The sequence below is a fragment of the Carassius gibelio genome, chromosome B23 (assembly GCF_023724105.1).
Source record: "Carassius gibelio isolate Cgi1373 ecotype wild population from Czech Republic chromosome B23, carGib1.2-hapl.c, whole genome shotgun sequence".
Lineage (NCBI taxonomy): Eukaryota > Metazoa > Chordata > Actinopteri > Cypriniformes > Cyprinidae > Carassius > Carassius gibelio.
Genome location: NC_068418.1, coordinates 20,751,129 through 20,778,948, shown reverse-complemented (window position 1 = coordinate 20,778,948; position 27,820 = coordinate 20,751,129). Strand labels below are relative to the sequence as shown.

At 39.7% G+C, this 27,820-nt stretch overlaps 1 long non-coding RNA gene across 1 annotated transcript; it reads right to left on the bottom strand.

The window, feature by feature from the left end:
• Window positions 1-363: 363 nt before the first annotated feature.
• On the bottom strand, window positions 364-27,820 carry LOC128011505 (uncharacterized). The gene is made up of 4 exons (XR_008182575.1): window positions 25,392-27,820; window positions 25,120-25,304; window positions 1,992-2,063; window positions 364-1,587 (listed from the first exon to the last, which is right to left on the bottom strand). It is a non-coding gene; the product is annotated as an uncharacterized LOC128011505 (long non-coding RNA).

Here is a 27,820-nt window from a genome sequence, read left to right as displayed (position 1 = left end):
ATGGAAATACTGAGAAAAAAATCATACTTAAAACAAAGGACTTTTCCATTAGAAACATTTATTTATGGCCAAGAAAACTCAAGCTTCTGCTCCCTGGAATATGCTTCCCATCAACATTAGGCAAAGTAAAAGTATATATATATATATATATATATATATATATATATATATATATATATATATATATATATATATAAATAATAATAATAAATAATAATAACAGGTGCATCTCAATAAATAGAATGTCATGGAAAAGTTCATTTATTTCAGTAATTCAACTCATATTGTGAAACTTGTGTATTAAATCAATTAAATTCACACAGACTGAAGTAGTTTCATTTTTTGGTTCTTTTAATTGTGATGATTTTGGCTCACATTTAACAATCTCTACAAATTACAATGCGGTGACATGCCAATCAGCTAATCAACTCAAAACACCTGCAAAGGTTTCCTGAGCCTTCAAAATGGTCTCTTAGTTTGGTTCACTAAGATACACAATAATAGGGAAGACTGCTGATCTGACAGTTGTCCAGAAGACAATCATTGACACCCTTCACAAGGAGGGTAAGCCAAACATTAATTGCAAAAGAAGCTGCCTGGATGTTCACAGAGTGCTGTATCCAAGCATGTTAACAGAAGGTTGAGTGGAAGGAAAAAGTGAGGAAGAAAAAGATTAAATTAGATTAGATTAGATTAGATTAAACTTTATTGTCACTGCACATGGAAGGTACAAAGCAATGAAATGCAGTTAGCATCTAACCAGAAGTGCAATAAGCAGTAAGAATAGAATATACAAGGTCTACAATATGTACAATAACTATACAGATAAGTATTATGGACATAATTTACAGATTATAAATACTATCAGCATGATATACAGATAGGTGTACTATGAACATACTATACAGATGGATTTTGTAAACGTGTATGTACACTATCGGCAGAACTATGAACATATGAACATCATTTACACTAGTGCAAAGGACAGGTTAAAAAATTTTTTTAATAAAATGGGTGATTTTATTGTTTCCTCTGTAAGTTTCCTTCCCTGTTGTTATAGTTTTGAATGGATGAATCAATCAATGGCAAGTATGCAGATCTGGAAAGCAAAAAAATATAGCTTGGTTGAGACAAGGACATTGCCATCCATTGAAAGCTTTCTGGCTGGTGAGTGACAGGGCAATCATATGCATTTCACATCCACAAGCAATGCCTCGCTGGCTGTTATTAATTGGAACGCAATTGCTGGGGAGAAAATTAGTCGGAAAGAGAGAACCGCTCCTATCAAGTCCACATCACAGCAATTAAACCCAATCCAGCCACTGTCTGCGCAAGACTGATACGAACAACAGCTTGGGCCTGGAAAGAAAGACTTCACACGTACAGAGCGTGAATTTGAACGAATGAGCGGAGAGGAGTGATTCATTTGAGCTTTGATTCCACAGCTGCACTAAGAAATGTCCCAGAGTTCTGAACTGTGCAATCATGAACAGTGATTTCACAATTGTTGGCTCTTGCCGTGGCACAGGTTTATGTACTCCCAGAGTTCCCCAAGAGAGAGACAGAGATGGAGAGAGATAGAAAGAGCTGAAACAACACAGCCAGTTCATTAGCATACACTTTTCTACATACAAAATAAGGCTTGAAACTTTTAAATAATTAACTAATTTTTTTTCTTTTCCCAAACAATTGGTGAGTGAAAGGAGGTGCTTAAACTTCAGAAAATGCTAATTTGTCAAACTCAAGACGTCAAACTAAGTATTATAAGTGCTGTTTTATGCTTGTTATTGTTGAAGCTCTGTTATACTGTAAATTGGAACAGATTTCAAAACAGTTTAAAACCTGGTTTTTAGAAAAATCAAACAAAATATTATGTAAAATAAAGTTGCACCCCCATAGATAATGTTGTAAGTAGCTAGATTGATTTCCCTTAGAAAAAAAAAAATTCACATTTTGTGTACAAACTGACCAAATATAATGGAATTATTTACCTGTCTTCATGTCAGGATGTAGAAAAGATCCAAATGATGGCAGTTCTTGAATGCCACAACAGAGCTAGAGATCTAAATATGACATATTCGATGTAAAAATAAAAAAAAAACAGCTTAATTTAATATTAGATAACAGTGTAATGTAACAGATAATTGACAACAAATGTGACACACATAGCATATTTAGTTAAAATAAATTGTTAAAAGTTTAAAACATTAAACTTTTTTTAATTTAAAAAAATTGAACATACAATTAATTGACTCTGCAGGGAGTTTGATCTACCGCAGAATCTGCCATTTTTGTGTGACAAACAAATCAGACAGAAGAGTAGATTAATATTGGTGGATTTGAATTTAAAAAAACAGTGTACTGATGTCTTTCCACGGTTGAAAGAAGATACTTTCTGATGTTCATTTATGTTTGTTTTATGCTAGAACTATGTGTCTCTTAAATTAGGGACTTCAGTGATCTGTCATAACACATTAAAGAGCCACAAAACAATATTTATTGTTTGAATTTCTTACAAAATGACACAGTTTGAAAGCTAAGTCTATGTTTCATACCTAAAGTAACCTGCTCTGTTTGTCTGCATTATCAGTGTCCTCTTTGCTACGCAATGTATTTTATACTGCATGAGAACATTTTGGCATGAGAGCGCCATGGCAAGTCTGCACCCATCAGCACATGGTTCATCTGAGACTAGAAAAATTCCCCAACGATCCACACATGCATAATGCATTGTAACAGATATGCAGGTCAGCGATTCATGGGTTAAATTCTGTTTTATAAATTCAGACTGTTGGTACTAAATGCCAGCCTGGCTGGACTTAAATTACTTTACGATACCCATGCGAGCTTCAAAGAAGAAACGAAAACCCCCAACCCAAATTCCTCCAACACACTGGAGACAAAGGAAACCTTTTTGTATAAGTTCCTTACTTTCATTTTATTATTAATATGTATTTTAATTATGTTTTTGGATTGCATAAAATGGTTAATCCTCGTTATGTGAAGAGTATAAGTTGCAAGCTCATACTTTAGGAAATGTCTCTCCTCACTTTAACCTTCTCAAAGAAAGCCATGTTTCTGCAACCCCCACTTTTGCAGGTTGTAAAAGTTACGACCACACAGGACAGGAGAGAAGCCAAGTCACTGGCTTCTTTTGAACAATGCATTCTATGGAATGTATTCATTAACTTTCTGTTTTCATGTTTTATAAATGTATTACGTATTCCCTTTTGGTACATTTAGATGTTTCCCAACATCTGCAGTGTTATCATGTGTTAAACAAATCTTTAAATGTGTAATTCGATCTAAAAATTAGATCTTTGGTCATATATATATTATGTCTAGTCTTGTTCTAATCGTCATGCTTTGACAGACCCACTTATCTAAAGTAAAGTAATGAAAAATGTATTATTCTGGAATTACGAACGTGCTAGAATATCCCTGATGAAATCGGACAAGTCCTAAATCATTAGGGTGGGTTGTTCCCAGAGACAAAGGAACTTTCCCGCCGCTTCAGATCGCGGATGTTCATTGGGTGGTTCACGCGAAAAGAGGCGTGAACATCTCAAGCTATAAGAGTCGACCGAACAAGGTCCGCCTCTCTCTTCTGCTCTTCTTCCCGTTCTCCGTTCTCGGACACGTCGCTCCGCGCGGCCTCTGGCCGCGCTCAGTTCTCCTCCCCCCTCAGCACACGGACTGAGGAGAGGAAAGCCATTTTCATGGCTCATTTGGAAACTTTCATTTTCGTTGTTTTGTTTTCTTTTCTTTACTAAGTTTATTCAACTATTCGCCTCTCCACACAATGAAGACGAATTCTGGAACATTGTTTGTTGAACCTTTCAAATACCGCGCGAAGATGAACGAACACCTCTTTGCAACAAAGGAACACGTGACTCCACGCTCACGCCAAGATCCAGCGCAGCTTGCACGCGCGTCACACGGCCTCCGGCCCACGCGCGCAGTTTTCAAGGGACCACGTGACATCACACGTGCGTCGCCGGTACCACGCTCACCCACTGGGCCATGCAAGTATCGTTTTCTATGGAGATTTAAATGCTGCTTTAAAGTGTTGCTATTATTTGATTCGTTGTTGGTTTCACTAAGGTTTACTGACTGATTTTCATACCTGGGCTCATTCTGTGATCTCTCTCGCTTTCTCCACTTCTCCCTCTCTCTCTCTCTCTCTCTCTCGCTCTCTCTCTCTCTCTCTTTTATTTGGATTCCGTTATGTCTTGTAAATGTTTATTGTCTGTATTTTCGTACGCATATTTACTCTGTGTGATTTGTAGTTTGATGTATTACTAGTTGAATTATTAAAAACCCATATATAAAATGATTGGCTTGGACTCCACCCCACTCTCATTACGAGTCACTGAAATGTTTTGGTCTTTAGCTACAAGCTCTAAATTTAGAAACTAAATTTATCATAAGGATAGGATAATATTTTCATGGCCAGAGAATACTTTTCCTTGAATTATAAGGCGTGATAACTTTATTGAAAATTGATAGGTCTACAGTGGTGTGCTGGACATACCACGATTTGATCTGCAGTAATTTACAGTAAGAGATATTAACAATAATTGATATGAAGAATGTAATATTGACATATTAATGAGTAAGTTACAGTGCCCTGTGATTAGTATTGGTATTGGCAATTGAGCTATTTTTCATAATCAATAAAATTAAATGTAACTGTCATCTGAGATATATATTAATCAAATTCTTGATTAATTATTCAAATTCCCTATATATCATTTGAGTTAATTACTATGTAAAACTCATTGTTGTTACATTTTGGTGGAGAATGCGGGCATTTCAAACTTCGTTTTGTGAGCAATCAATCTGTGTATATGGTTTTTAATAATTTCTGCACGTGCACTATGAAATTATGTAACGTTACTTGTGAGATAAGTCGCAAGACGCGAACTCACTCCTAACTGACTGAGGCAAAAAGCTGGTCAGTGGCACCTAGGTATTCATAGAAACTTAACAGTATAGTCACTGTTATTTTTAATGAAAGTAAACTGCAGTATAATATTAAAAGTATCCTGTTAAGAAAGACCAAAATCTTTTTACAGTGAGAACATTTTAATATGAATAATTAAAAAATGAAGAAATCTTTTATTAGTTGCAACATGTAAATCTGAACATGAGCGATGTTCCTCTGATTCAGTAAAAAGGCCTTGTTATTAAATATCGTTATTGAACTCATGGTAAACCACATGATATTCAAAAAAATAAACGATAAAAACTCCTGGTCTAGAATTGGCTTAGCTACCCGATTTTAAACCTAAAACATTTAAATCATAAGTGCTATTTTGATAAATGTCTATTGGAGTCAACAGTTGGAAAATTCCTGTTTTTGTTACATTTGTGTTTTGGAAGTGAACGGATCCTTCTTCAACCTATGTTAATATAGCACCTCAGAGATTAAAACCTTTGGTTTGTTACTTGTGATTTTTGATGCAGAAAATCAGCCTGACAAATGATCAGATAAATTCTAAGTCATATTGAAATTGTAATTCCTCTATCTAAACACTAGAGGGAACGTGTGGGTTAGAAATTTCAGGGTACGCCCTGCTTTCTGATTCCAGCTTGCATGAGTGCAAAGCTGCCAACCTGTGGCCATTTCAGATAATGCGCTCTGATTGCTAATTTATAATCCCCTGTGATGTATATTTGAATTGGATGTCTAAATTCTCGATAATTATTTGCATTTACAGCTTTGCTCGTGCGAATATTATTACAGGGAAACAAAAGAATGTTCCCTGCCTTTGACTGTTCACATTTACTTTGAGTTTAGTTCAAACATGATTTGAATTAAAATGTAATTGTTTAATAGTGGAAATCTAGATGTGTCAGGCCAACCACTGATTGACCCACTTAGAAGGTAAGCCATCTAGTGGCAGTCTCCTGTTAAATCGACTAACAGACCTCTGTCTTTTCCATTCTGTTTTGAAATTGCATGTCCACTTTTACCCTCTTTGATTGATCTCACACTGTTTGATTAATTTCATGATCATTAATGATAACTTACAAGCTATCAATGGTTATTATAGGATATTATTCCGATTTTCCTTTTAATTCTTACATGCTTATTTTAAATTTTGATTTAAACCAGTTTTGAATTTTTAATTTGAATTAAGTTTTCTGCTCAGCAGGTTAAAGACAGAGAAGCAGTACTTCCCCCCCCTTGTGGTGAAAACCAGCTACTCCTTCTCCCTTGTTTCATTACTGTTTTTTTTATTTAATGTTTATTATTTTGCTTCTCTCTTTTGACTTAGGTTATTTTGATAATTACCATTATTATCATAAATTCCTTTGTTTTGTTTTATCATGATTAGGTAAAGCTGTTACCTTTCCTCTCTACATATAGTTACTCAATTGATGTTAAACAAACCAAACCTTAATTAACTTTAAGTTTCCTTTGTTCATCCTTTGTGTATTTGATTGTAGAACTCCCTTGGTGATTGGACAGTCATCTCAGGTTTCCAGTGAGCAAGGCTGCCCGATCGGTGTTACCGATACTGGCTGCGAGTGAAACTCGGTCCCTCTTGTCTCAAGAGACATCAGCAATTTTGGCACTCCAAAGGTTGTGCTAAAAGTCACAAGCCGTGCTGTCCTGCGACACGCCAGAGTAACAGAGGACCGGGGACACTGCGGTTCAGTGTTTGGGGAGCACCGGGGAGGTTGACCAAGCCACTGGTTCCCACCTGAATGACTTCAATTCAACCAGGTGAACCAAAAATGATAAAACCTATCCACTTATTATAAGCCACAGAATATTAGATATTCCCCCGGATATATTTTAAGTGTTCTGACCCTTTTGCTTCTTTAAGCCACACCATATTTCTAGGTTTCCTACCCAGATAGCCCACTCACCTGTTGGCCCTATCTTAAAACCTAGCAGTAGGCTTAGGCCTCCTCATTCTCACTAACACATTGTGTTTCTATTGTTTTCATCTCATTTCAAGTGTTGTGTTTCACTTTGATCTTTTTCTACCCTCTGTTCTGTTGTGATTTGTCTCTTTCATTTCACATAGAGACAGTAACCTGGGAGCCACCAACGAAGTTAAATAGTAGAGCGACAACCAGCAGCCGGTGTCATCACACGACCCGCTAGGCTACTGCCTGTCAAATCTCCATTTCAGGTCCTTCGTTGACCCAAGTTAATTGGCTACTTAACTGTCTGACTGTTTGCATCAGTCAGCCCCAAAATTCTCATAAACGGCACAGCCCGTATGAATATAGCTCGTTAAACGCAGAACGAACTTGCATTGGTCTTTTTGTGTGTGTGTGCTGTGCTTCTCTCGCCGACAGAGAATCAGGATGTTCCAGGCATCCAGTCCAGCAGTCCACGGGGGCCACCTCTCGACATGGTTGAAAGCAGTGACGACCCCCTTCCTGCCCAAGGATGCCATTAACCTGCAGCACCCAGAGCAACTAGACACCGAGCTAGATGAACTGATGGCACGCGATCCAAACCAAAGCGACTACTACAGAGAACTCGCCAGGATCTTCGGAAGCCTAGTTCCCATTCTCGTCGCCCAGGCACCGCTCAGTGAACGGAGCAACATCGCGGAGGAGGCCTGGAAGGACCAGGCCCCAACCCAGAGTCATCTTGATCAGCTTCTCCTCGAGACCCAGAACCAGCGCGAGAAAGAGGACGATACAGATCCAGAGCTACAGAAAGGAGTTGAAAGACTTCACAATGCCCTGCAAGATCTTCGCCTCGACACAGATCAAAGAGAACATCTGGAGAGAGAAGCCAGAAAAGAACTCAACAAAAAACTCCAGCAAGGCGACGCTCTCCTAAAAAGAGCAGAGACTGAACTGAAAGAAAAAGACTATAAAACCTGGGCCTGCAAAACACACTTGCAAGCGGCCCAAGCTAAATTCAACAAGCTTACTCTGCAGAGAGACGAGCTCCAAGATGAACTTGACACTGTTCACACAGAACTGAGACAATCTCACAGATTACAGAGTGGCTGGATCGGAGAAACGCACCCCACAAAATTTCTCCCGGGCCGCCACTCCAACCCTTTCAGCCAAGAACCCAGAGCTGGAAAAGGGGGTGTAGTCTCCCTTCTAAGGAAATCACCAGCCAGCTTACAAGAACATCTGTCAACAACGGAGGGAAGAGAACCCTTCCAGAGAACGCATGTCACCAAACCCTGCACTGCTCACAGAGAACTTCACAAGCTAGCCAGAAGCATCTCTACATTCAATCCAGATCCTGCAGGAGGACATGATGTTCATGCTTCTTTACAAGCCATTGACTTTCATTTGCAAACTGTCGCCAACGTGACAGATGTGAACACATTGTACCTGTTAAAAATCACGGCCAGCCGTGATGTGCATTGCTTTCTGGATCGTCAACCAGAGACTGTCAAAGCGTACTACCAGCAACTGCTACAGACTTTGATTCTTGAATTCTCTGATCCAAACTCAGACCATGGGCTCCTTATTGCTATGGACCTCAAACAGGGCCGATTTGAAAACCCACAGACTTTCTGTAGTCAGCTACGAAACACCTACTTCGGAGCATGCAACGAACCAGGTATGGAACAGGATTTCAACTTAAAAACTCTGTTCCTCCCAAACCTACATGCCAGTTGGAGTTTCATCTCAGAGTCCCAGCGTGTCCCCGTAACAGAACTACACAAGAGTTACGGAACTTAGCCCACAAAGCTTGCACCAAGCAAAAGACTATTTGTGAAAAGACTGTGAAAAACCCCAACGTCTCTGTCTCTGAGCACTGCTTGGAGTTAACCCTAGATGGCGCTCTACAACACCACAGTCACAGACATCTTTACAGAGAGTCAATACCATTCCAAGCCAGCAGAGGGCAACACAGTGCAGCCACGTCTGAGACAGCAGAGATCCTGAGGGTGCTGAAAGATCTTCTTCACATGAATACTCGCAAGGAAGATGAGCCAAGCACCCAGAACACTGCCCGAGCTCCACAGTCAACAGCTACAGCTAACTGAACGAGACAGCACAGGTCCTCACACCAGGTACCACAAACACAAGGTACCAGAAAATGCTGTTTTGACTACCTGCCTTCGCAGCGAGCTACACAAGACCGGTCCTCATCACCCACCGATCGTCCCACCTGCCCTAATGCCAACATTCCTGGGCAGCCCTGTCAAAAAGGGGGTGGGTCAAAAAGGAGTCAACAGGGAAGACCTGATCGACACAGGATTAAACCTGACGGTGATCTCATCTTACCTTTTCAAAAGACTCCAATTTGAAGCTAAGAGACAAGATCGAACTCTTACACCTCAAACTTATGAACTGAATGTACAGGTGTACAGACAGGATGACATCCAGTTTGAACAGGTTGTTTCCATTCACCTGACATTCGTTCCGATGAGTCTAATACATCCCATGTATGTCCCACCAATGAACACTCATACATTGCTCATCGACAAAGACTTGCTAGAACACTTTGACCCTTTTCTGAACTTCAAACAGCTAAAAGACTTTGCTCAAGTGCGAGAACCTCTTTCTCTCCAGCCACACAGGTTGCTAGAGCAAGACTGTCAGGTCGCAGAGGTCACGGGAACTCCCACAGAGCCAGACGGTCAGGTCACAGAGGTCACGGGAACCCCAGCAGCCAGCCATGAGTACAACGCCCTAACAACAGGCCCAAGTTCAAGCCTCTGTACCTTAGTCAACAAACAGGGTACGGTGGTACCAGCTTACACCAAAGGGGTCGCTGTTCGGCTCAACCTGCAAGGTGGTCAAACCTTACACCACACGCTGGGTTTCTTCCAATCCTCACCTGAATGTGTGGAACTCGGACTCACACTTGCAAACAAGCATGTCAAACACCAACACCTGTTCCAGCAATGTGATAACATCACAAAAACACACAATGTGATCGTGTACTGGAAGAAGGAAAAAGGACACTCAAAGTTACCAAGTCTAGACGAGGACTTTAAAGATCACACTGACACCCTTGCCAAAACTGGCACACTAAACAACATTCTGTGGTCACTCCCAACCCACCCACCCACATTCAAGGTTGAAGTGATTACACACAGCACAAGAACTTTACTAGCTAAACTGCCTACCTCAGAATCGCTTACGCAGGCTCCGTTGTCTACACAGACCAACATAGCGGACATGCGGGCTTCTGAAACCTTGATAATGACTTTGTTTTACCACCTCTCAGACCCCTCCATCCACCCTGGCAACCAGTCTACAGTCACTGACAACCAAAGCCCCAGACCACTGCATGATACACAAACCATGCTGCGTGCACAGAACAATATTGTGGGTTGTGCACCGTCTGACATCACAATGCCAGGGCGTGTAATGCCACGGAGCAAAAGGGGGATAAGGCCAATATATTTCCATGACGCAGCATGTGCTGCACCACGCAGCACCAGAGCCACTGACACAACACTGAGGCAAGCGTCATGCCAGCAGCAAGATGTGGCAAAACATGGGCGAGGGCGAGCTAAACCCAGTCGCCGCCCACGAAGCAAAGAGACTGTCCTGTCCAACCAAAGACAGGCCTTGTTTGTTTCTTTCTCCCCTTTCTCTCTCTCTCTCCCTATTATCTGTACCAGGATGCTGCTGTGGTTTGCCGTGCTGTGCTGTCAGCCAAAGAGAGGACAGCTGCCACCGAGAAAACCGCTGAGACTCCTGACTACCGATGACAAGGCACACTACCCCAGCACTGTAACCGAATACAGCTGTACAAGGTTCCGATGGAGAGAGGACTCCCTCACTCACACTGAGGCCGATGTCAAACACCTGTTCAGCCAACATGAGAAAGTGACGGTTACACAAATGGAGTTAGGTGGACACCACCACCGCTCCAAACAGTTCCCGGGAGCTTTGCTTAGAGCCGCTGCTGCCGCCAGAATGTTTAACATTGTTATGTCCAGTGTCAATGCAGCGAACCAGACTGTAAACTCCTTGAAACCACTGTTTACTGCCTTCCAGAAGGACTTTACCCAGACTCAGCTGTTAACAGCATTAACAACAGCCATGCTGTGGGAGGTTAGCTCCTCCAAAGACAGCCTAACCACGAGTAAAACCCCACCATACATGATACCCTTAAGCCTTGTGTTAACTGTGCTGTCTTACACCATCACCATGCCAGCTGACCTGCTACGAATGCACCTGGCCAACTCTCTGGATAGCGCCTTCCTACGGCACGCAAACCCCAAACAGGGAGAAGTGAACGTGCTCCTGAACCAACTCATCAGCGAGTCAAACCAAGTCTACAGACCTAAAGACATTGTCAGTGTCAGGATGTGGAAGAGCAACACCCACACCAAAACACACATTCCAAATGTGGTGGCCTACCACGACAGCAACACACAGCTGTACCTGGCCCCAAACATGCACATGTGTACTTTAACCAAAGACATTCATTATCTCTGCCTTAGCAAACCCTTCCTCAGACACAACTCTGAAGGAATCTGCGAGCTGCAACCCTGGGTCAGCGATACGCGCTGCCCTGCCGAAGCCAAGCCTCGTACACAAGTCACAGAAACGCAAGCAGAGATTGTGGGTAACAGATGGCTCGTCAACACTCCTGTGCGCTCAGCTATGCTGACCTACGACCAGCATGACACCGCCACCCGTGCCAACCTGCTGGACCAAGTACTGAAAGGTACCACCCAACACATTGACATTACTCCTGTCGATACAGCCCTCCAAGCACTGTCTCGACAGCCCATTCTGAACCAGTCATCTGCGGTCCTAGCCTGGACTGCTGCCGACACTGCACGGTGCATCTCCACCGTCATTGGTCCCACCCTGACTCTTGGCGTGACCTTCATCCTATACAGGATACTCAACGAGATGCAAACCTCTACAGCCAAACTCACGACAACGGTGGCTGGAGGTCTCCGATGGAATCCCCGGAAAAGGGACGCAAAGTCAAAGACAATACCGAACCTCACCAAGCTGAATCCTCAGCTTCAGGAACCACCTGTCATCATGACCCACCTGCTGCATGACCATCACGATTCACCTGTCATCTGCCCATCCGGATGATTGCCGTCCGATGATGTCCACACAGGGACTTCATCTGACGTAAAGGGGGAGATGTAACAGATATGCAGGTCAGCGATTCATGGGTTAAATTCTGTTTTATAAATTCAGACTGTTGGTACTAAATGCCAGCCTGGCTGGACTTAAATTACTTTACGATACCCATGCGAGCTTCAAAGAAGAAACGAAAACCCCCAACCCAAATTCCTCCAACACACTGGAGACAAAGGAAACCTTTTTGTATAAGTTCCTTACTTTCATTTTATTATTAATATGTATTTTAATTATGTTTTTGGATTGCATAAAATGGTTAATCCTTGTTATGTGAAGAGTATAAGTTGCAAGCTCATACTTTAGGAAATGTCTCTCCTCACTTTAACCTTCTCAAAGAAAGCCATGTTTCTGCAACCCCCACTTTTGCAGGTTGTAAAAGTTACGACCACACAGGACAGGAGAGAAGCCAAGTCACTGGCTTCTTTTGAACAATGCATTCTATGGAATGTATTCATTAACTTTCTGTTTTCATGTTTTATAAATGTATTACGTATTCCCTTTTGGTACATTTAGATGTTTCCCAACATCTGCAGTGTTATCATGTGTTAAACAAATCTTTAAATGTGTAATTCGATCTAAAAATTAGATCTTTGGTCATATATATATTATGTCTAGTCTTGTTCTAATCGTCATGCTTTGACAGACCCACTTATCTAAAGTAAAGTAATGAAAAATGTATTATTCTGGAATTACGAACGTGCTAGAATATCCCTGATGAAATCGGACAAGTCCTAAATCATTAGGGTGGGTTGTTCCCAGAGACAAAGGAACTTTCCCGCCGCTTCAGATCGCGGATGTTCATTGGGTGGTTCACGCGAAAAGAGGCGTGAACATCTCAAGCTATAAGAGTCGACCGAACAAGGTCCGCCTCTCTCTTCTGCTCTTCTTCCCGTTCTCCGTTCTCGGACACGTCGCTCCGCGCGGCCTCTGGCCGCGCTCAGTTCTCCTCCCCCCTCAGCACACGGACTGAGGAGAGGAAAGCCATTTTCATGGCTCATTTGGAAACTTTCATTTTCGTTGTTTTGTTTTCTTTTCTTTACTAAGTTTATTCAACTATTCGCCTCTCCACACAATGAAGACGAATTCTGGAACATTGTTTGTTGAACCTTTCAAATACCGCGCGAAGATGAACGAACACCTCTTTGCAACAAAGGAACACGTGACTCCACGCTCACGCCAAGATCCAGCGCAGCTTGCACGCGCGTCACACGGCCTCCGGCCCACGCGCGCAGTTTTCAAGGGACCACGTGACATCACACGTGCGTCGCCGGTACCACGCTCACCCACTGGGCCATGCAAGTATCGTTTTCTATGGAGATTTAAATGCTGCTTTAAAGTGTTGCTATTATTTGATTCGTTGTTGGTTTCACTAAGGTTTACTGACTGATTTTCATACCTGGGCTCATTCTGTGATCTCTCTCGCTTTCTCCACTTCTCCCTCTCTCTCTCTCTCTCTCTCTCGCTCTCTCTCTCTCTCTCTTTTATTTGGATTCCGTTATGTCTTGTAAATGTTTATTGTCTGTATTTTCGTACGCATATTTACTCTGTGTGATTTGTAGTTTGATGTATTACTAGTTGAATTATTAAAAACCCATATATAAAATGATTGGCTTGGACTCCACCCCACTCTCATTACGAGTCACTGAAATGTTTTGGTCTTTAGCTACAAGCTCTAAATTTAGAAACTAAATTTATCATAAGGATAGGATAATATTTTCATGGCCAGAGAATACTTTTCCTTGAATTATAAGGCGTGATAACTTTATTGAAAATTGATAGGTCTACAGTGGTGTGCTGGACATACCACGATTTGATCTGCAGTAATTTACAGTAAGAGATATTAACAATAATTGATATGAAGAATGTAATATTGACATATTAATGAGTAAGTTACAGTGCCCTGTGATTAGTATTGGTATTGGCAATTGAGCTATTTTTCATAATCAATAAAATTAAATGTAACTGTCATCTGAGATATATATTAATCAAATTCTTGATTAATTATTCAAATTCCCTATATATCATTTGAGTTAATTACTATGTAAAACTCATTGTTGTTACAGCATAGTGACTGCAGCACAATCTCGCAACGACTCAAAGGAGCCTTTTCTGCCATTCAAGCAGGAGGTCAGGTAATTCAGATTTGCTGCATCTATGGAAGCATATTGCTGTTTTCTGTTTGTGAGTCTCTGGAGATGACAGATTTCTTGAATGAAAGTTAGTGTAAGTGGCCTCGGCTTTGATTGCCTCATCTGAGTCTTTTCACTCTTCTGCGTGTTTGTGCTGCATAAGCCACAATGATTTGAGATTTCACAAGGGCAATACGATTTCACAGATAAACCTATTTACAAACGTACTTATGATGCAAATGCACAAGATTAGTTCAGACAGTTATCACGGTTCTCCTGAAAGACGAGGCTCACCACCCTTCTCAGTCAACCCTTATTATACATCTATATTTACAAAGGCATTCAGCCGCTGTCAAGTTTTCATTTGCTCAGTCGTTTTATTTGTTCATTCAAATACCGTTACATCTTGTGACGCTCCAAAGGCCTGATTTCATTACAGATAGCATTTCACTACTATACAGTCCTACAAATGGAGGTTATTGCTGCACTTCCACTTTAGCAAAAAAAAAAAACATTTAGAAGCCTCATAATCATACAGAAGGAGTGCAGGTTCAAGCCCAGCCTGCAACACTTGTTTAACTGTTTTAAGTATTATTTAATATTTTGTGAATAACATTTATCTTTGTAAATAAAAAACAACATCTGATGAAAAAAGTATGATAAAGAAAAAAACTTGAATATGTATATATCATATAATGTGTTTTCGGGATTCAGGATACAATTTGAACTGTCCCTAGACATTTGAACAGTTTTATGCAATGCAATAAAATAAAGTAAAATAAAATAAAATGCAATAAAATAAAATAAAATAAAATAAAGGATCTAATATAGTATAGTATATATTGGGTCCATATTCTACCCCCAAACTTTCGAATTTTAGTACATATCTGTAGACCTAGATATATCTTTAGATCTATAGAGAAAATCTACTGCATATAGCACTGCCAGTCTATAGTACTACATTAAACCAGTATAAAACAGAAGGAAGTGGAGTCAGCCCTGAGCAGCAGAGGCCTATACTCTTCAGAGCAAGTGGTTGTGCTTTATTAAGAAGAAACATATGTAGTGTCTGGGCACCCATGTGTGAAATTCAATTCTTATCCTGGAATGGTGTTTTTATTAGAGCAGCACTATCACACAGGAATCAGCCCGGCTTTGCTCAGCAGAGAAGCACAGAGCGCTCAGAGTGCCAGTGGACTGTCCCTGTTCCTGCCGGTGCTTTAAACCCTTTTGAGTCAAATCATACTAATAAGTCTGCAGCTCCACCAGAAATGTTTCAGTTTAGATTTGCAAAGGCAACTCTGCTTTTCTTGTAACTGCATTTAAGGGTAATTCGGGTACATCATGAATAATGTGATGAGAATTTGCGTGATTTTTTTTCCTTTTAAAATCCACTGAGATTTTATCTCTATCGTTTTAAAATATACATTAGAAACATTCCCTACAGTGAATGGGTGCCATAAAAATGAGAGTCCAATCGTCTGAAAAAACGTCACAATCTAAGGTTTAAAGTTAAAACATCTTAATAATGGATTTGTTCCTTATATAAAAATGCATCTTTCCCCTTCACATTATGTTAATGGACTTGTTGATGTTGATTACTTGAGGATTATTGTGATGTTTTTATCAGCTGTTTGGACGCTCATTCTGACGGCACCCATATTCACTGCAGAGGATCCACTGGTGAGCAAGTGATGTAATTCTACATTTGTGTTCTGTTCTGATGAAGAAACAAACTCTATATCATGGATGGCCTGTGGGGGAGTCAGTTTTCATTAAGTTGTCATTTTTAGGTAAACCAATACATTAACTTGTTTGTAATCTATCTGAAAACTGTTTGGAAAGCGATTATATTTGTCGCTAATCTGATAAAACGTAAGCTTTTATCATCCCAAATACTGCAGACTGACAGTGTCGTACTGTTCATGTGAGTATGGTCCGTTTCTGCTGGCTGGGAGGAAGAAAAAAATAAAAAAAAACTTCTGTTCTAGACTCCTCTGACAACTCTGCCCTTTTTCTGCTGGAGGAGGAAGAGGAGTAGGAGGACAGCAAACAGAAGATGACAGGAATCTGAAAAGCCTGTATTTATTATTTATTATCAGTATCTGCTCATGTGGGTCAAGGCCAGTCAGAGAGAAAAAGAGGGGAAAAAAATAAAAAGAAAAAACAAAAAGACAGGGGGAAAAATTGCTATAGATCCCAGGGATAAGGTGATCAAGTGGGTATTTTTTATTGTTCATAATTTTCCTGCAGTACAGTGTGGTTTACGTCTTTGTTTTTAAGGGTAAGAGGTAGCATATGCTGCTTCAAATGTAACAAAATTTGTCAAAGCTGTCAATAATGTGTCGAATGGCCATTTTTTTATGTCTACAATATTTTTTACAGATCATAAAATGTTATTTTCTATGTCACGGCATATAAAAACCCAGTGCTATTTTAGTATTGATGTACTATTCGAAGTTTAGCTTTATCAAGTTCACCCTGAAATGAGGGGAACAGTAAGTGACCTAGGCTTTAAGGACACCATCTGTGTGGAGCGAGCCTGTCTTTAATACGCTAAAAGTGCTGATGGCGCAGTGCGAGAGGAACAGAGACACTGATCAATAGGACAGAAAGAGCCGAGCAGCTAATAAACAGTGAAGCCCAGGAGAATGAGGGCATGTAGAAAAGATCATTTGATTTGGCTGAAGGAAACATTTATTTAAATGAAACCCACCTGCAACCAGCTATGCTGTAAAGGTAAGTTATGCTTAAAGGTGACAAACAGTGTTGGGATAATTGCAATAAAAAAGTGACAGGCAATGAAAATTGCTTGAGAAGGACACACAAAAGTGCTGCAGTGTTGGATTATAATACATGCTTTATCAGATCAACTAGTCTTGATTATCACAGCTAAAAACAAAAAAACAAGAACAAGAACAAGGTATTTCAAGAAGAAAAAAAGACCTGAAAAAAATAACGCAAAGGCACAGATGCTGCTGTAAAATATTGGACAACAGATGAACAGACATGAATGGGCATGATAACAACATAACAGTGTTTGGCTACCTCAGTATCCTCATTTTCGAGACAAATGTGAGAAAGTGAAAGAGCGTCGCTAAAAGCTCTTGCTTTCCAAGGCTTGTCAAACCTTTTCAGAATGGCAAAGATGGAAATGCACATGGTGATGGAACGCCAGTGCCTCACATCAGTCAGCTCCTCTGCGGAGTGTTCCTGCCACAACCTGGTGTGAACTCATTTCAGATGAGCTGGAGGATTAAGGCTGGTGATTTCCCTGCTGGAGGATTGAGGATGCCGTAGCCTCAGCCTGCCTGATTATGTGATTGGATGAGCTAGGGGTTAATCTTAGCTGATTGGTTAAAGCCAGGGATTGGTGTCACAATGGAGGGATGAATCTGAGCCCGGTTATAGACTCTCAGTGTGTCACAAGAACATGTCACAGCGACATGAGACCGATAATCACAAATAAAAAAAAACATAACCAATGATATACTGAAAAAATGAGAGAAGAGGTTTCTCAATTTGAGCCAATGAGGGATTCCTGCTCACGTTCACTGTATGCTGACCACCATACATCAACAAGGGATAAAAGCTACTCTGAGTATACAAATCAAAATTGTTGTAGACAAGTAAAGGGATGAAGGATATTTTTCCACTTACTTTCTTTCTCTGCAGTGTTGAATGGGTTAGCCACTGCATCTTTTTTTAAACTATGATTTTTTTTTTTAACTATGCCACTTTTTTCCCCAGAAACCTCCTTGAATACCTTTGTGACTCTGTTGTAATCATTTAGAACACCTTATCAACCCCCTAGTAACCACCTGAATACCCTAGCAACTCCCTAGAAACCACGCAAACATCTTAGCAACCACTCTCGCAACCCCCAGCAACTATTCAAAACACCATACCAAGCACCTCAAATACATTAGAACCACCCAGAACACCCTAAAAACCACCTAAAAAGTGTAGCAACCACATAGAACACCTTAGTGTCCCCCTAGCAACCACACCGAAGAACCTAAAACCACCCAAAACATCCTAGCAATTCCCAAATAAACACTCTAGCAACTACACCAAACGTTCTAGCAACTCTTTAGCAACTTCCCCAAATACCTAGCAATTCATTAGCAATCACACACCTTAAACACCCTAGCAATTAACTAGCAACCACCACAAAATAAAATTAACCACCTTGGAAAACACCCAAAACACAGGAGTGAGTGATCACCTTGCAACCACCCAGAACACCCTAGTGACCTACTAATAAGCAACCAAAACACCCTAACAACCATCCCAAATACAGTGCACCAGCAATCACCCAGAATACCCTAGCAACTCCCAAGCAACCATATACAGTATAACACCTCAGCAACCGGTCCAAACACTCTAGCAGCCACTGAACACCCTAGTGACCAGCTAACAACCAACCAAAACACCCAGCAACCATCCCAAATAGACAGTACCCAAGTAACCCACCAGCAACCATCAAAACACTCTAGAACCCTCTGAACACCCTAGTGGGCCTGCTAAAAACCAACTAAATGCACATTACCCTAGCAATCACACCAAATACCCTGGCAACCACACAGAACACTCTAGCAACTACTCCAAATACCCTAGCAATTCCCTTGCAAACACAGAGAACACCCTAGCAACCCACCAGCAACCACTCCAAACACCCTAGTAACCCAAACACTCTAGCAACCACTGATCCCCCTAGTGACCTGCTAACAACCAACCAAAACAACCAAAACACCCAGCAACCATCCCAAATACCCAATACCCTAGCAACCACCAAAAGACCCTAGCAACCCACCAGCAACAATTCTGAACACCCTAGAACCATCCAATCACTCTAGCCACCAACCTGAATACACAATTCCCTACCAATCACCCCAAATATGCTAGCAACTCCCTAACAACCACCCAGAAACCACTAGCAACAGTAAAGAAACAACTCAGCATTTGTCAGCAACTTTTGCACCAATGGCATTTCTGTAATAAACTGTAAAATTCCAGTCTAGTCTGTAATTTGTAAAGCAGCTGTTGAACAGCACTTATTGAAGTAATGAGCTGTACCGCTATTTGCTGCTTCATCTGAGAGCAGTTAAAAAATGAACAGGTTCTGTTAACAGCTTGCCAACTGTTTGCGCTTAAATACTCAATAGCACACATAAATAGCACACAAATACTCAAATGGATCGAGGAACTCAGAATGTGGAAAAGAATGAATCCAGGGACACCAGGCCAATGAAATCATCGCTGTCTGCTGTTCTGTCCTGGCTGTCATGTCAAGCTGTCATACTGATGATTTAACTCATCTACTCCCCTCATATGTGTGCGAGTGTGAGTGTGTGCGCAAACATCGCTGCAATTCCCCACAGTGGAGCCTGAAAACTCACCACCTGCCTGTCAAACCGAATCCAATCTCCGCATTCCAGAATGGTAGAGTTGGGCTAGGAAAAAAAGCACTTAATCCATTTACTGCAGTGTAACAGCATCTCATCCATCAGCTCCTAGCTGCCAATGGGAAGACCGCACCAATCCCAAGCCAGATTCAGGGAAAAAAGAAGAGCGAGAAAGAGAGAGATCCATCTTGACTAGTGTAAGAACAGCCTGCAGTTCTCAGGACACACCTGTACACACACTTGTACATCGATGTGATCGATGGCTGCTGTAGTCCAGGCAAATGTTACCGTTCATCACACATGGTGGCCATGCTCGCTCTAAAGCATTCACATCGAGTCACCTTTGCACAATAACGGACACGCTTAATTACCTCATAGAGTCACATCAGAGAGCCTGCATATGTGCTAATTTATGCCCCGCTCCAAAGTGCTTGACATCTACAATTCATTAAAGGCTATATTTACGAGGTCACCGATTCATGTAAGTCATCATAAAATATGCAGAGTGTCAGAGATGTGGTCTGGTGGGTAGTGCACATGCTCCCACACATCACACTTCGCCGATTATTATGTAGGCTCTTGATCCTGTTTCCCCATCGCTTCCTGTGTCCTTTCCTACCACTATCTTTAGGAATAGATAAAGAAAAACATACAAATTTTGTCTGCATTTACTCATCCTCATGTTGTTTCAACCCCCAAAAGGTCCAGGGATCAGATTTGCACAACAAAGGCATCTTATTTGAATATAATAATAATAAAAATGTATGTACATTTTATATAAAAATGCCTTGGCTTTGCCTTAACAAGAAAACTGAATACAGATTATGCTGCTTAATATTTTTGTTAAAATTAAGATTTGTTTCCTTTTGCTCAAAAGAAAAGTATTTATTTAAAAGAAAAATATTAGGTAACATTATAAATGTCTTTAATGTCATTTTTGGTCTATTTAATCTGTTCATGTTGAATAAAACTGTTAAGTTATACTAAGGGCATAGTTAAACGAAAACTGAAAATTCATGTCATTAATTACTCAACCTTATGTTGTTCCAAGTTATTACTTACCCCAATCCTTTGGTTGTTTGTCAAAGTTTAATTTAAATTAAATTAAGCAGCACTTTTTTTTTTACCATGGATAATAATAAGAAATGTTTCTTTAGCACCAAATCAGCATGTTAGAATGATTTCTGAAGGATAATGTGACACTGAAGACTGGAATAATAGCTTGTTTTTTAAGAGTACTCCTGGAGCTCAAACGCATCAATACTCTTTTCACTTTTATTGTATGGAAAAGAGCAGTGTGAACATTCCATCAAACATCTCTTTGTGTTCCAAGTCTTACAAGTTCATAACAACTTGAGGGAGAGTAAATCATGACAGAATGTTCATTTTTGAATCTCCTTAATAAGCTGAATAGAGTGTATTTTTACCGGACAAAGTGACTCCTGGAAAACCACAGTCCACCTGTGATAATTCAGCCGGTCTGATGCAGCCATGCCTCTCTGCCAGAGGGGAATGCTAACAATTAGCCCTGGAGCTTGGCATGGATGTCTGGGGAGAGAGCCAGCAATTAGACCGAGGGAGAGGCATCCCAGCCAGGGGAGAGATCCAGTGATGAGGCCTTGAGTTTGGCAAGCGGGAGAGTGCTACATTACTGCTTGATGTCACACGGCGGCTCAAGCCAGAGGGGCGGAAACTGGCACGTACTTTTATGCGCTCTCACATACACCCAAACAGCACAAATTCCAAACAGAAGAGCTGATTCACAGGCCAGAGCAGGACATCGGGGACGTGAATGTGTGTGCGAGAGATGGGGAGGTTAATAGAAACTTTATGAATGTGGATTTCAGGTTTGAGCACCTAAAAGCTCTTCTGCCCTGGGAAAACGCCACGACAAACCTTTCAGCATGAGTGCATACCATGCCATCAGTGTCAACGTACTTGGCCCATCTCTCTCTTCTCTCTCTGGCTGTCCCAGACTCATAAAAAACTGAAGGAAGAGTTACTCAAACTGACGTGTATGTCATTAATGTAAATTTTTCTCATCAGTGGCCGTAACTAACACAGACCATTGCACAAGGTCAGATTAAAAAGACGGCCCCTCCATTTGGTTGAAATATTACAACAACAGCGAAAGAGACAGTGCAGGGCGCCCGGCATCCATCCCGAACCATTTTCATATTTCAGTCGATTCTCATTATGTGACATTTGTCCCGAAACTTCAGAAGCGTGGCAGCTGCGACGTCCATGCTTCTTGAGCATCCCTACTGAAATGTGAGACAATTTGAGGACCTGCCAATCGGAGCCCGGCTCTGCTTCTTGCATACTCTTAAAGTCAGCGTGAAAAACTCATGTGAGGGTACATACTGGTGGCATCTATTTCGCCAGAGGAGGAGACATGTGCGTCGAGTATGACTTATCTGTCTCTGTCAGGATGACAACAAAGGACCTGAAACTATGCAAAATATCCCAAACAGCAGTGCTGGGGAAGCTACTTTGAAAACGTAGCTTGTCAAGCTACAAGCAAGTCATGATTTAAAGCAGTTCAGCTACAGAGTTTGCTACTCTACCAGCAACTAACAAAAATTAAGTGTATACTGAATTGAAATATAAGAGAATTATATTTAGTAAAAATTATTGTAGTATTTTGTATATTGCTACAAAAAAAGTGATGCATGCAGAATATATACTGTATGAGCAGAATTTGGATTGAATCTATGAATCACATTATTAATTTGTGCATTAGAATCTAAATAACTTCCCAGTACCTTATTTAAGAGAGTGAGGGGATATTTAAGGTTCAAAAACACAAAGATTTCAAAATGGGGTTACCGTTTTAATTTAATTTAATTTAATTTAATTTAATTTAATTTAATTTAATTTAATTTAATTTAATTTAATTTAATTTAATTTAATTTAATTTAATTTAATTTAATTTAATTTAATTTAATTAACCTCCATGATATATTTTTTTCAAGTTGGTTACACCACAGACTTTAATTTGTTGGCCGAAAGGTTTTGTAATAAAATAATAAGAATTTATACTACTACTACTACTACTACTACTCTACTAGTACTACTATTATAGTAATACTAATAAATATAACAAATAATATATACAATTGTATGCAATTTTAGTTTGTTTTTATCTTAATCCCCACAAAAATACTAAAACTTTATATAGTTTTTATTTTAATCCCCACAAAACAACAAAAATAAAAATATATATTTTTATTTAGAATCTAAAAATGTTTAATTAACAAATGCTTAACTTAAATATAAAAATAGTTCAAATTTATTAGAGGCATTCTCTGTACGTACTGCATTTTTTATTATTATTTATGAACAGCTATAATGATAGTAGCTTCATTGATTTATACCTCATTTTTTAGCTGTAAACCAGCATTTGCAATAGTTTTTATCAAATTATAGGAAAGCAATTTTAGCAATGTTGTCTCATTACCGTCTAATGAAAAAAAAAAATAGCAAGTAGATTCACTATTATATTTAGTCATCCCCATATTATTGAAGCCAAGCGTAAACTCTCTTTTCCTTCTCCCAGACTGCCGTTGCAAGCATATCAGTGCTTGGAAGTTGACTTAGTGGAAAAGCAACTGTGAGTTGGTTAATAAGCTTAATGGCTAAGCGTGTCGCATCCTGACCAGCTCATGTGCAGAAGAGTGCGAGAGCACAAGCTACTTTATAACTGTAAGCCTTTTAATGCCACTTCACCACAATGGCCTCCTTTAGCAAGCAGGATAAAAGCGAGTGCGCTGTGTGAATGAGTAAACAGCTGAATATATCAAGATATGGACAGCCCCACTGTGGCATGTGTCTTTGTGCTGTTAGCAGCAGGGGACACGCGGGATGGATGTTTGGCTAACATGAGCTGAGACAAATGCATAACAAATGGGTGATGGGAAGAGAGACAGAGCAAAAAGTGAATTCTCTTCTTTGTTTTCTTACAGTGCCCATGGGTTTAACGCAAGCTTCATGCTGCGATCTGAGAATGCTTCACGTCAGGACTTCAACACACTTTGTTTCAACACAAGCTTTATACGCCACTATGACCTCTGCATGAAAACTGCAATTTTAACAGGATACTATAGCAAGAAAGCAAGAAGTGTGAACAGTAAATAAATAAAAAACTTAGTTATCATCGGCTGCGTTCTGAAAGGTCAGCAGCAACTAAGGTTAAAGTTGAAACTGTTTGAATTTTGAGCGATGCATTTCAACGCTTGACCTGTAAGTTACCGTAGACAATTTGTTCAGTGCACTGACTGAAAAAAAAAATCTTAAATGTTTTTGTCTAATTTTCCCATAAAAACTAATTCTTTTTTAATTGAGAAGCAATATTGCATAAAATATTAATACTTGTTTCCAGAGTTTGTATACTATAAATATTTGGGATCAGTGACAGTTTTTTTGATGCAGTACAAAAAAAAGAGTAATATTGTGAAATATTATTAAAATCCTTCCAGAGACCATTCTATTATCAAAAAAATAAAACTATTTTTTCATGATTCTTTAATGAATAGAAAGTTTTTAAAAAACGCAGCATTTATTTGAAATAGAAATCTATTGTAACATTATTTTTTTTTTTTTTTTTTACATTTGATTAAGGCATCCTTTACATTCTTAAAGGGAAAGTTCACCCAAAAATGAAAATCTGATGTTTATCTGCTTACCCCCAAGGCATTCAAGATGTACAGTAGGTGACTTTGTTTCTTCAGTAGACTTATAAGTCCATAACCTATCTCTCAAGAGGACCATTGACACTCCTAATTGAAATTGTAGATAGCGTGTCAATGGTGAATTTGAGACATAGGTGGCGGTAATGCACTTATAAGTCTGCGATCTGCGTAAAGCAAGAAGAAGAAGGTGCCTCAAAATGATATAAATACTGTTCAGTTTCTTCCACAGACTGATTGTTTTGAAACTACATATCAATGTATCGTCACAAGCCGCAGGTTTTTTTTTTTTTTGTGTATGTGTTTTTTTTTTCTTTTTTTTTCTTTTTTTTTTTATGTTTTAGCCATGATTCCCATCCACTTGCATTATATGACTAACAGACTGCAACGGTTTGTTTTTAAAATCACAGTTTGTGCTCTCCTAAAGAAACAAACTCACCTATTCTGGACGCCCTGGGGTTAAGCAGATAAACATCACATTTTCATTTTAGTTTGAAATATATATTAGTTCCTTGAAAAAATTCACTGACACCAACATTTTCCAAAAGGTAGTGAATCTTTACTTTCTTTTTATTTTTATATTTAACTTGTTTATACTTTAAAAAAAGTATAGTTGCTTCTAAAGTGAACATATATTGTTTTGTGGGTTTTATATAGTTTTACTGTTTAAAAAGAGATTATTTACATTATTTACAATCTTGGGAAAATAAATAGCTTGAAAGGACCTTTATAATGTGTGTGATTGTTTGTGTGGGAATGCTAAATCAGAAGGACATGGCCAAAAGACTGTAACACCAATCAGTATGAGGGTGAATAACTCACAGATGCCAGATCCAGAGAGCGGTTCTGCCCTTCTGGTAACCCCACGGCCCTGCCAAGAGCAGCTATAGGTCACAGTGTTCCAGCCAGAGACCTGGACTCAGGGGGAGAGAGACGCCGAGACACTGCAGCCAACCATCCAGTCTCCTGGTCACTCGTTTAACCACCTGCCAACTCCAACACAGCTGCTGCATGACCAAACAAGAACTCACATTATTAGGTTCTTCAAAGAAAGCATCAGCAGGGCCTGGAGGCAATAACAACACATGCATCACCATTTTGCTTTCGATAAACCTTCCTCCCTGCTGTTCTCCTTTGGCGCTACCTTTGAGGAGCAAACTCGGTGATGTGTGACCGGAGATGATGAGACAGAGCGTTCCTACAGTCAGCCCTTGGACTTTGTTTTTCCCAAAGGAAAAAAAACTGTATTGCAAAGCAAAAAAATCATTTTCTTAATCTGTATTTTTGTCCAGTTAAAACATCCTTTTAGAATTGAATTAACAAGGCATGTTTTTAATAGTTAAATAGTTTATTTTTCTTACCCCATTATTTTTTCTTGTTTAAAGCATTGTTTTGGCATAATATTTATTGCACTGCAAAAGATCATTTTCATAATCAGTCATTTTGTTTTGTTTTCCAGTTACAATGGCTAAATGTTTTACAATTGAATAAGACATTAAGACTTGTTTTCTGAGAATAAAACTTGAATTAAGTTTACTTTTCTTACCCCATTGACAGTTTTTGTTTTTTTTCTTCTAAGCATAAATCTAAAAAGTTTGTGCATGAAAAAGAAATAATTAAATCCTCTGAAAACAAGTCTTGTTAACACAGGCTTGCTGCTCAATTTAATTTTCTTGTTTCAAGGGGGGATTTACTGGAATTTAAGACAAAAACACTGATTAAGAAAAGCTTCCCTTTTTTTAATTTATTTTTTATTTTTTGCAGAAGCTCAAAGGTTTTGCTTTCACACTGTAGCTCTGTAGAAGTAATGGAGATTATTAAAGGGAAGTTCATCCAAAAAAGAAACATTCTCATAATTTACTCACACATAAGTTGCTCCAAACCTTTTTAAATTTCTTTCTTCTGCTGAACACAAAATATTTTGAAGAATGTGCACATGGGTAATGGAACGGTAGCCATTTACTTTATTGCTGTTGTTTTTTTGTTTGTTTTGTTTTTCCCATAACTCGGAAGTGAGTGGCTACCAGCAAATGTTTGGTTACCAACATTCTTCAAAATATCTAAAGAATTTCATAGTTTTAGAACAACTTGAGGGTGAGTAAATGACAGAATTTTCATTTTTGGATGAACTATACCGTCAAGTATCAGCTGTCTCATTTGTTTCTCCTGGAAAGCAACGTCAAGTGATGATACTAGGTGCCCAAAAACCATAATATAATATCATATATAAGGAAGATCATGCAAACCATATCAGAATTTGACTGAGTTTGATTCTTTTGATTCTCTGTTAACTTCAAGTATACATTCCATTGTTCTCAAAGCCCAGATCTAATCTGTGAAGATGCATAATGAGGCGAGACCTGAATCATGTGATCGCCTCAGCATGTTTGGCATCCCCAGAGCTTTTGATTATAGTGCACGGAGAGACAGACAGGACTAATTGCTGCATTTCCAGCCCCCCTGTGCTGTCGGCGTGCTGAGCTGTTCAATGCCACCCTCTGCAGTAGTGCATTTCGGGCTATCATTTTGACTGGCTCCTACCCCTCCCTAATCCTATGACCGGAGGGCGATTTTAATAATACAACACTGACTGGTCAAAGAGATCAAGAATCTCAACGAGGGTAGACAGATGCCATACCTCACATCCAACTACTATATCTCAGAGAGCATCCTCGTTTGCCCCGCCTACTTCAGCGCCACCCTGATTGTCATGGAAATGATCCAGATGCGACCCTCACACTCTCGGTCATGGCCATTAGCCGGTCGCGGGCCCTCGGAGAAGGAACCCTGGTGATTTGATCGCCATTAAACTTGAACCAAAGCCATTGAACTTTGACCACCCATCGTTCTGGTCCCATCACAAGTCATTTGTATGTAATTAGCAGCCAAGAACGGTTGTGTTTCTCCAGGCTGGTTTACAACACTAACTGATGGGTTCACTTCAAATGAAAATTATTTACTCGTCCTTATCTCATTTCAATCCTCCGTAACTGACTTTCCTCTATGTTTTGAAGAATTTACTGCTTAATTGTCAACAATTATTAAATGTGGTAACTGGAACTGGTAAAAATAGACAATATATTTTAAAATTTTGCTTATAACTTATGATGCACTGAAGGGTTTTGCACCTCAGTATTTGAATGAGCTCCTGTTACATTATAATCCTCCACGTCCGCTGCATTCTCAAAACTCAGGCAATTTGATAATACCTAGCATATCAAAATCAACTCCAGGCGGCAGATCCTTTTCCTATTTGGCGCCTAAACTCTGGAATAACCTACCTAACATTGTTCGGGAGGCAGACACACTCTTGCAGTTTAAATCTAGATTAAAGACCCATCTCTTTAACCTGGCATACACATAACATACTAATATGCTTTTAATATCCAAATCCATTAAAGGATTTTTAGGCTGCATTAATTAGGTAAACCGGAACCGGGAACACTTCCCATAACACCCTATGTACTTTCTACATCATTAGAAGAATGGCATCTACGCTAATATTTGTCTGTTTCTCTCTTGT